This window comes from Alosa pseudoharengus, unplaced genomic scaffold, assembly GCF_046254945.1.
Source record: "Alosa pseudoharengus isolate Yale_2024_CS ecotype anadromous, Long Island Sound unplaced genomic scaffold, YU_APseudo_1.1 YU_APseudo_1.1_scf_14, whole genome shotgun sequence".
In the NCBI taxonomy this organism is placed as follows: Eukaryota; Metazoa; Chordata; class Actinopteri; order Clupeiformes; family Clupeidae; genus Alosa; species Alosa pseudoharengus.
In genome coordinates this window covers 25328518-25339463 of record NW_027468609.1, presented here as the reverse complement: position 1 = coordinate 25339463, position 10946 = coordinate 25328518, and the positions used below count along the sequence as shown (strand labels likewise).

At 44.1% G+C, this 10946-nt stretch overlaps 1 pseudogene; it reads left to right on the top strand.

Moving 5' to 3' along the window:
* The first annotated feature begins 219 nt into the window (after positions 1-219).
* LOC143122621 (myosin heavy chain, fast skeletal muscle-like) lies at positions 220-8914 on the top strand (annotated as a pseudogene).
* Positions 8915-10946: the final 2032 nt, after the last annotated feature.

Here is a 10946-nt window from a genome sequence, read left to right as displayed (position 1 = left end):
TCTGCCAACATTAATATGATTAGTCATTCACAAAATAAACAAATTGTGCTCTTTTTTCATTCTACAGAAATGTCCCTCATTAAAACCAACCCCTAAGACTTCCCCATGTGCAGTCAGGATCGGAAAGTAGGTTTCATTTAGTTATTTACCTTAAACATGTTATTTTTGTGGTATCTTTTATTATACAGAGCCAATTCCTTTTTTTTTCAAAAGTGGCCAATGAGCATCTTCTCACTCCTGGAAGAGGAGTGCATGTTCCCCAAGGCTTCTGACACCACTTTCAAGAACAAGCTGTATGACCAGCATCTTGGCAAAAAAAAGGCCTTTGAGAAGCCCAAGCCTGCCAAAGGCAAGACTGAGGCCCACTTCTCCCTGGTGCACACTGTGGACTACAACATTACTGGCTGGCTGAACAAGAACAAGGATCCACTGAATGAGTCTGTGGTGCAGCTGTACCAGAAGTCATCCGTGAAACTGCTGCCAGTCCTGTACCCACCTGCCGTTGAGGGTAACCAAATCAACATCAAGTTTAAAAGCTAATGAAGAAATATCCATTATCCATTATTTTTTATGTATGCAATTACTGAATTCAACATTTGTGTGTCAACAGAGAGTGATGGTGGTAAGAAGAAGGGTGGCTCCATGATGACTGTGTCCTCACTGTTGTTTCTTGGTGTTTTATGCCCCCAACGTTGTCTTCAAGGCAGCGCTGCCTGGAAGGCACTAGGGTTAGGCATGGGTTAAGGTTAGGGTTGGGGTTAGGTTTAGGATTAGGTGCCTTCAAGTCAGCAGTGGCAGCGCTGCCTGGAAGACGACGTTGGGGGCATAAAACACCATCAAGCCCTCACAGTTCAGGGTATGTGTCAAATCAGTCATTCTAACAAATCAGTCATTCTAAAGAAAGTTAAGGCAATCAATCATGTCACTGCATTCTTATCACAACAGGAGAACTTTGGCAAACCGATGACCAACTTGAGGAGAACCCATCCTCACTTTGTGTGTTGTCTGATTCCAAATTAAATTAAGAAACCAAGTAAAAAAGGCTTTTGGTGGTGTATTGGAGTCATGCCCTTTATCTTATGCAGAACTTCCTGGTCATCCACCAGCTCAGGTGTGCTGGAGGGTATCAGAATCTGCAGGAAGGGTTTCCCAAGCTGAGATTCCCAAACTGAGATGGCTAATAAAATATTACACATGATCATGTCTGCTGGATGCAGACAGGGAAAAATAATGTATGTGTTTTAAATGTCCAGATACAAGGTGCTGAATGCCAGTGCTATCCCTGAGGGTCAGTTAATTGATAACGAGAAGGCTGCTGAAAAGTTATTAAGATCCATTGATGTTGATCACACACAGTACAAAATTTGGACACACTAAGGCTCCTACAAACAAATATGTATTGCAATGTGAAGCCTCCATCTCTCTTTCAAATGTTCATACTGTATTTTTTTTTCTCCTACCTTACATGGGTTCTTCAAGGCTGGTAACCTTGAGGAGATGCGTGATGAGAAGCTGGAAACTCTGGTCACAATGACTCAGGCTCTCTGCTGTGGCTTCCTCATGAGGAAGGAGTTTGTCAAGATGATGGAGAGAAGGTATGATTTAATTATGTGTGAAATCTGTGAATCAACATTCTCTGTTCATTATTTATATGCATTATCTCAAGATGTTTATAATAAATCCGTACATGTAATAATAACTAGATGTACAGCATAGCAGTTCAAAATCTTTTGCAGAGAGGCAATCTTCAACATCCAGTACAATATCCGCTCATTCATGAATGTCAAGCATTGGTCATGGATGAAGGTTTACTACAAGATCAAGCCTCTGCTGAGGAGTGCTGAGACTGAAAAGGAGCTGGCTAACCTGAAGGAGGAGTATGAATAACTCAAGGAGGCCCATGCAAAGTCTGAGGCCATGAAGAAGGAGCTTGAAGAGAAGATGGTGGCTCTGGTACAAGAGAGGAATGAGGAATGCTGACATCACTCCCCATGAATCACCAATCATCAGAATAAAACAATCCAAATCTTCACCTTCATCATCAAACTCATCTCTTAAATTTAGGGATCTTAGAGTCTACCAGATGCTAAGAAGAGATGAGAGGGTCTGATCAAGAGTAAGACCCAGCTTGAGGCCAAACTCAAAGAGACAACCAAGAGACTGGAGGATGAAGAGGACATCAATGCTGAGCTGACTGCCAAGAAGGAGAAAACTGGAGGATGAGTGCTCTGAGCTCAAGAAGGACATCGATGATCTGGAGCTGACCTTGGCCAAAGTGGATCTGGAGAATGACAAGCAGCAGTCTGAGGAGAAGCTGAAGAAGTAATTCATACTACTACTCAGCCACACAACCTTATTTTTTTATTTCAAACAAACAGATGTTATATTGAAATAAATTGTAAATATGTAATTATCTGTGGAACAGGAAGGACTTTGAAACAAGACAGCTGCTCAACGAGATTGAAGATGAACAATCACTGGGTGCTCAGCTTCAGAAGAACATCAAGGAGCTTCAGGTGTGTGGACTATGTCTTCAATAATATCACAACTGACTATACTGCTCTACTTTTCTGTAATGTCTAACAACAACATCTCTGCTAATAGGCCCACATTGAAGAACTGGAGGAAGAGATTGAGGAGATCAGTGAGAGACTTGAGGAGGCTGGTGGTGCTACTGCTGCTCAAATTGAAATGAACAAGAAGCGTGAAGCTGAGTTCCAAAAGCTGCATTATGACCTTGAAAAGTCCACCCTGCAGCATGAAGCCACTGCTGCAGCTCTCCGCAGGAAGTAGGCCGACAGCGTGGCTGAGCTGGGAGAGCAGATCGACAACCTCCAGTGTGTCACGCATAAGCTTGAGAAGGAGAAGAGTGAATACAAGATGGAGATAGATGATCTTTCCAGCAATATGGAGGCTGTTGCCAAAGCTAAGCTTAGCTTATTTCATCTTCATATTACAAGTTAGATGAGCCAAAATGAATAAATGTGACCTCTAATCAGGGCTCGAATTACGTGGGAGCCAGAGGGAGCCGAGCTCCCATAGAGTGAGGACTGGCTCCCATGAAAGCAACAAAGTCAAAAACCTGAGGGGGTCTCTCATATCTGAATATCTGTATCTGTATCTGAATATCTGTAATTTAATCTTAAACAACCGCTCATTATCCATCCCTGTGCGATCTCTTACCATTAAAGACGTTAAATTAAAATATAGCCTACTACGGGACGTAGACCTACACTACTTTTTTGAACGCAGCATGACACTTCACCACCACCACACCACTAGACTATATGAGCAAACCGTATCAATTTGACAGCACTCGCAAATCTGAAGAAGTCACCCTGCTTTGATGTGAGTGTTTTGTCTATTTACATAGGCGTTCATTGGGCTAGCCTACATGGTTTTATACGTGCTGAAAAGTCCTGTTTGCTGTTGAACTTGCGCTTCACCTCTTCTATGTTGATTGACAAAGCCAAAAATTATGGCCCATAATGCAGCCTATAATGATTGTGTTGTCTGATGATCTGTAGCAATCCTCTGCCATTCAGAGTTCCGGAAAGTTTCCAGATATTTTGAAACACCTGTTAGCAATCTCTGATGTCGGAATATTCAATGGCTACCCGACAATATCTCAGTGCAAACTCCAAAATTGTTCGTCTATTAATTTTCCACGGTTCAACAAATTAGCCTAATACTACAACATAGTTTGGCTGGCTTTATTCATTTCTGCCAGTTAGTGCTTTTTCCCCTGTGTATAAGTTACACTACATGCATTATTGTGTTTGACACTGAGGATAGCCTATCTGAGACGGTGGTCTGGTTTAAATGAGTTACGTTGTGAAATTGAGAATGGCACAGACTTCGTTTAGTCTATTTCTTTGTATTGTGAAATTGAAATGAGATATGGACTATTACAATCAATAATATGTTAAAAATGCATTAACAGTAATCAATTTCTATGAAAAATCTATGTCTGTTGTGTGCGTGTGTCAAGGTAAAGCCTAGGCCTACCGTGCACATATACTGTACTGCGCAAAAGCGCCACTTGCGCCTAGGCTATTTCATTGTATCGCCTTGTTAGGCTATGCGCGGGGTGTGCCAACTTTTTATGAGATAGAGAGACCCCCTTAAAGAAAAAAAGATAATTCAAGCCCTGCCTCTAATGGTTTACATCTTACTGACATTGTTTGCGTAAATTCACAGGCCAATCTGGAGAAGATGTGCTGCACCCTTGAAGACCAACTCGGTGAAGTCAAGGCCAAGAGTGATGGGGGCGCCCGCCAGCTCAATGACCTCAGTGCTCAGAAAGCAAGACTTAGGACTGAAAATGGTAAAATAAAGAGAACACATTTTTCTTGTTTCTCTATTGTTCTTACTATCAGTATTTCTCAGACATGGTACAAATTTAAAATACTTAACCAGGTGAGCTCAACTGCCAGCTGGAGGAGAAATATGCTGTTGTGTCTCAGCTGACCAGAAGCAAACAGGCTTTCACTCAGCAGATTGACCACCTACTCAAGAACATGAATACTCATTCACAAACAGGCCAAGAATGCCCTGGCCCTTGCTGTTCAGACTGCATGCCATGACTGCGACTTGCTGAGGGTTTGAGGAAGGGCAGGAGGCAAAGGCTGAGCTTCAGCTCGGCATGTCCAAGGGCAACAGCGAGGTTGCTCAGTGGAGGATTAAGTACCAAAGATCCTGGCAGAGTGGAATCAGAAGTTCGAAGAGTGTCACGCTAAGCTGGAGGGTGCCCAGAAAGAGGCTCGCTCTCTCAACACTGAGCTGTTCAAGATGAAGAACTCCTATGAGGAGGCTCTAGACCTACTGGAGACTTTGAAGGAGCACAAGAACATCCAACCTGTGTTTGGATAAACCTAAAAAAAAGTAGTACCTTGCACAAATCTTCTAGCCTGGTCGTTACCATCCTACGTACTTCCGCCCTAAATTTGATTTAGGTCTCGCACGTAGTCTGGCCCAACCCACATTATACGGCTCGCGTGTAGCCGAGCCATTCAGCGAACAGTTGAGGGATGACGCGGAACTTGCCTGCCGAGTTGCTTGTAGTCCAGCGAAGCTTGTAGTTCAACAGCATAGCAACAATGGCAACAGAGGAAGAAAAGAAAGAAGCTATCCGCGAAGTTGTCTCAACAAGAGGCTTGTCTTGTCAATTTTATAAATGGCAAGGACGTCGTATAACTCTCCTTCCAACTGGCTTTGGGAAGTTTGATTTATCAGATGGCGATAACTAAACCTAAACGCACAAGTGTACTACATGCATCAGTACTTATCATGTTTTCAAATAAACGTTTGCTGCTCGTTATTCTCCCCCCTACTCTCAAATTACCTTTACAAAATCAATGCGGCAATGTTAGGCCTACTTAAGGAATGGAATGTTAGCTACTAGCTAGCCTACCGAGCGGGGCTCAAGGCGAGGCGGTGTGTCTTGACGTGAGCTAGCCGATTACCGAGCGGGGCAGAAGGCAAGGCTGCTGTGATTGTGCTTGACTGGGACTAGCGGTTACCGAGCTGGGCTCAAGCTAAACCGCTCTGTGTTTTTGTTTGACAGACTGAGGCTAGCCTGTGGCCGAGCTGGACTCAAGGCGAGGCTACCGTGCTTGTGGACAGTAAAGTTAGCCAGTCACTGAGCGTGGCTAAAGGTGAGGCTGCGTTGTTTTATGCCGAACAACTGTTAGTTTAACCGAGCAAGCTCCAGGTTAAATGACACGTAGGTCGTCAGTACAATCCAACTTATCCGAGAGTGTAGTCTGAACAGCCCGTGGAGGACGAAGTAAGCTCCGTAGCTCAGACGAAGTCACCGGGCTGCGTAGAACAACAATTGTCTTATAAGCGGCGAGAAGAGATAAGAGGAAAACTGGCATGTGACAGACAAGAGCTGATATAATCTCGGTGACGTGACGCTTTTGGTATACAACTCTCGGTCTGTGGCTTGCGCAACTGAGATATATCCACTACGAAGAGACTGCCCTGGCGGTCAGGTAGCCTACAAACTAGCCAGCGGTCTGTTTACTACTGAGAGCAGAAGTGGGAAGTGTAAGACCCTGAACTGGAAGCGGAAGTGGTAAGCGTAAGAGCCTGAACTCCGGCGCACAGCATACGTCATTACCAAACGTTGCTGATTGGTTAAGGGAACTCCAATGATTTTAAACCTCAAAATAAGCATCCGCCTATTATGGAGACAGATTATTATTACATTGTTCCAGACTGTATGACGAAGAGAAACGTAGTCACAGGTGGTAAGGACCAGGCTACAAATCTTCCAGAGGGCAGAAAATATTTTATTTTTTTATTGTCCTGCATAGGAGATCTCAGACCTGACTGAACATCTGGGTGAGACTAGAAAGAGCATTTATGAGCTGGAGAAGGCCAAGAAGGCTGTTGAGACTGAGAAGGTCGAGATCCAGACTGCCTTGGAAGAGGCTAAGGTAAACCAAATCCAACAGAATAGAATAATTATACATAGCATAAGAACTTCTAAGAACCTTTGTGTCCAGCTAGTGCTGAACCTTTTTCACTTTTCATATTTCCTACTCACAAATTTTTTTTCTGCCCACCAGGATGTTTAACTGCACTATGATGACGCTGTAAGAGGACATGAAGGAGCAGGTTGCCATGGTGGAGTGTAGGAACACCCTAATGGTGGCTGAGATTGAGGAACTGAGAGCTGCCCTGGAGCAGACAGAGAGAGGGCGCAAAGTGGCTGAGCAGGAGCTTGTCGATGTGTGTGTGTCGGCCTCTCAGGTAGAGATGGGTGTTAAAGCAAACTGATTTAATTAAGATTTACAGTACATCATTCAGCTTGTCATTTACTAGAAAACAGAATTCTAGAAAACAAGTCTGCTGAACACCATGAAGGCTGACTTGGTCCAGGTCCAAGGTTAGATTGATGACATTGTCCAGGAGTCTAGAAATGCTGAGGAGAAAGCCAAGAAAGCCATTACTGATGTAAGTGGTGTTTTCTTTTGAAATTGGGTATATACGTAAACATGTAGTTTATGTATTTTAAATCTCATTGTCCTGTTAGGCTGCCATGATGACAGAGGAGCTAAAGAAGGAGCAGGACACCAGTGCTCGAGGATAAAGAAGAACCTGGAGGTCACTGTGAAGGATCTGCAGCACCGTCTGGATGAGGCCATGAATCTGGCCATGAAGGGTGGCAAGAAACAGCTCCAGAAACTGGAGTCCAGGGTAGGCAGCTGTGTATGCATATGAACAAATGTGCCAAAAATCTTTCAGTAATAGAGAGTCGTGTAATATATGTAAATAATCTCCACATTAAGGTTTGTGAGCTGGAAGGCGAGCTTGAGGCTGAACAGAGACTTGGTGTTCATGCTGTTAAGGGAGTCTGTAAGTACAAGAGGAGGGTGAAGGATCTTACCTACCTGGGGTGCGTTTCCCAAAACCATAGTTGCTAACCTGCAACTTAGTTGGTTGGCAATGGGAAATTGCATTGCAACCAACAAAGTTACTAACTTAGTTAGCAACTATGGTTTTGGGAAACCCGCCCCAGGTACAGACATCTTTCTTCTCTCTACATAATAATAATCTACATAACTATAACATACTTTTAAGAGGAGAAAAGAAGGTGTGATACATTTTAAGTTATTTTCAGACTGAGAAGGACAAGAAGAATGTTGCCAGACTTCAGGATCTGGTTGACAAGCTGCAGCTAAAGGTCAAGGCCTATAAGAGGCAGGCTAAGGAAGCTGTGAGCTGTAGTTTGTTTTGTTTTTATCTCATGTCAACTAAAAATATTACTTGGACTTTTAGTATTAAAAAATCACCATGTTTGATTTGGTTTAAAACTGAATGTTCCCATATTCAACCCACACATTTTCTTCACACAGGAGGAACAAGCTAATGCCCACCTGGCCAAGTGCAGGAAAGTGCAGCATGAGCTGGAGGAGGCTGAGGAGCGTGCTGATATTGGTGAGGTTGTCCCATGTCAACAAGCACAGGGCTAAGAGCCGTGATGGTGGAAAGGTACAACACTGAGCTCATTTCGACCGCCCCGGTGCCGGGCCGGGGCCTTATATCGAACCAGTTCTGCGCATTCTGACCAGAAATGTCAGGGGCTGGTTCTCAAAAGCTGGCACCGGCACGGCTCCGTGAAGTTGTTGGTCCCGAAGTCGGGCACCACAAACATCATAGAGGTTGTAAACGGAGCTACCCCTACAGCAAGAAGGATTCCCGTCACCATTTGTTTTCTCCCCCAGCATATAGGCTAGTTAGTTTCTATCATGACTGATAACTAGAAAGTAATTCAACAGTGGTCAATTGAGGAAATAAACGCTTTAATTAGTGTTTGGACGTCAACAGAAATGCAAGAATAGACGGAACCGTGAGAAAGGGTAAAATATATGAGCAAATACAGGGAGATTAGAGATGGCAGGTTTCAAAAGAACAGTGGAAAATGAGAAAATAAAGAAAGAGTACAGACATTATAAAAGAGAACTGTCGAGAAGTGGTGCTGGAAGAAGCAAACTGAAGACCGGGATTCATTTTGATCTACTGGACAATGTAATTGGAAAACGACCTGCTACTACAATGTAATTGCCAACACCTGCCACTGACCATCGACGGTGCTGTGGTGGAGAGAGTGAGCAGCAACAAATTCCTGGGGGTGCACATCAGTGAAGACCTCTACTGGACCACCAACACTGCATCACTGGCAAAGAAAGCTCAGCGCCGCCTCTACTTCCTGCGGAAACTCAGACGAGCAAGTGCTCCACCAGCCATCATGACCACATTCTACCGAGGCACCATTGAGAGCATCCTCTCCAGCTGTATCGCTGTGTGGGGCGGAAGCTGCACTGAATACAACAGGAAAGCCCTGCAGCGCATAGTGAACACAGCTGGAAGGATTATTGGTGCTTCACTCCCCTCCCTGAAGGACATTTACACCACCCACCTCACCCGCAAGGCGACCACAATTGTGAGTGATGCAAGTCACCCCGCTCACAATTTGTTTGATCTACTGCCCTCTGGGAAGAGGTACAAAAGCCTGCGCTCCCGCACCACCAGCTTCATACACCAGGCTGTTAGGATGCTGAACTCTCTCCCCCTCCACCCTCAGCTACATAACATCCTGGACATTGGACCCACAATGGCTGCCTTGCACTACTCCACTTGTACACTTGCACACTTTGCAACTTGTTGTTGTTGTCCTGTTGTCCTGGAAACACAACACTTCTGCTGCTCTTACATAACTTGCACCACTATGCCACTTGCTTACTTAGGTCAAACAGAACTACTTCAGCCATTTATTGGCCTGACTTTGCACTATTATATTGACTGTCTATGCACAATTTCAACCCAATTTTGCTGCTCTTATTTCTTCATTGTATGTGCCTTCTTATTTACTCATTTATTGTTTACTTGAATGTTATGTTTGTCTGTGGACTTAATTGGTAAAATATGTCTTGTCTTCACCGTGGGATAGTGAGAAACGTAATTTCGATCTCTTTGTATGTCTGGGCATGTGAAGAAATTGACAATAAAGCAGACTTTGACTTTGCTAATCAACCAGGGGGAGCTCTTAACTCTGCTACAGCTAACGTTAGTGCTACGGAGATACTCGAAGCTATGTGCGACCCTCAACACTGGTCCTTCATGTGAAGATGGTGAGTTTTCATCTATAAAAAGTTGTTGTGGTTTTAATATGTAACAGTTACTCAGTTAATTTTGCATGTTTTTGTTGTATAATGTTATTCACTTGTTGCCTAACGTTACTTGTTGATTAGCTGTGTGTTTGTGTAGCTGCTAGCTTGCTTCCAGCTGTTGAGGTAAAGTTGTTAACGTTAACGGTACAGTTACAACAGCTAGGCTGTCAGTGTAGTTAAGTCCTGTCCTGGGGGTCGTTTCTAGAAAAATTAGCAACGACATTGCTCAACCACCATGGTACGACGCAATTTGCGACCAAACAACGACATTGTTACACCTGTTTCCAGAAAGCATCGTACCTGTGTCGCAATTCGCTACCTCTGCCGTTCAAACACTGTAGTTCCAACAACGTTGTTGATGATGCAGCGATACATATCATTGGTGGAAACAGTGGCAACGTGTAATACCCCACCCCCTAGAAATTCTCTGCCACAGCCTATGTTGACATTTTTCTAATTTAAACCGACTGATTAATGCTGGCATTGTCATCTGCAAAAACCTAAACCTATTGCAAGTATATAAAACATTTTACTGAAGCCGACCAATATGTGCCATTATTTGTGTTAAATATCTATGTTGGAAAATATAGCCTGGACGAATGTCTGGGTATCGCAAATGTTATCAATTGTCTCGTGGCTTAACGGCAGCGTGTCAGTGCACTACGCGCTCGGCTGGAGTTCGCATCCTATCTCTTCTTTTCACCTCTGAGTAAGAGTAGGCCTACGAGACACAACAATAGGTTTTGACCATACATATTTATGTATATAGTTACTCTGCATCGACAGACCATAGGTAGCCTACAAGACATCAGTCAAAAACAATTGAATCTGTCACGGGGTGGGAACTAAAATGGCATCTTAAATTCCATGGGGACTGGTTTTGGGGTGGAACGTTATTATGTCAAGATGGCAGCCCCTTAAGCACACATTGTTTACAAATCAGACACAGGTGTGTAGCAGGAATGTTTTTGGGTGATTGCCACTTAAGGTGTAGACTAATTAGACTCAGGTGTGTAGCGGGAACGGTGGGTTCGGTGATTGGTACTTTGGGGGTGGATTGAGCTTTTTCTAGAGCAGCAACTCTCAGTCGGGAGGAGGTAGCCTTTTGAGAAGGACGTGACAAGCAGCGGAGCCGGAGTCCCAAGGAGAGGGCTAGCTACAGACGACACGACAGCAGCGTGTGAACGCTGAGTGTGAGCCGCGGCCAAAGACTTCACTCGCCTCCAGTTATCAAGCCTTTTGGGCAAGTCTGCCGGTCTGTCCAGG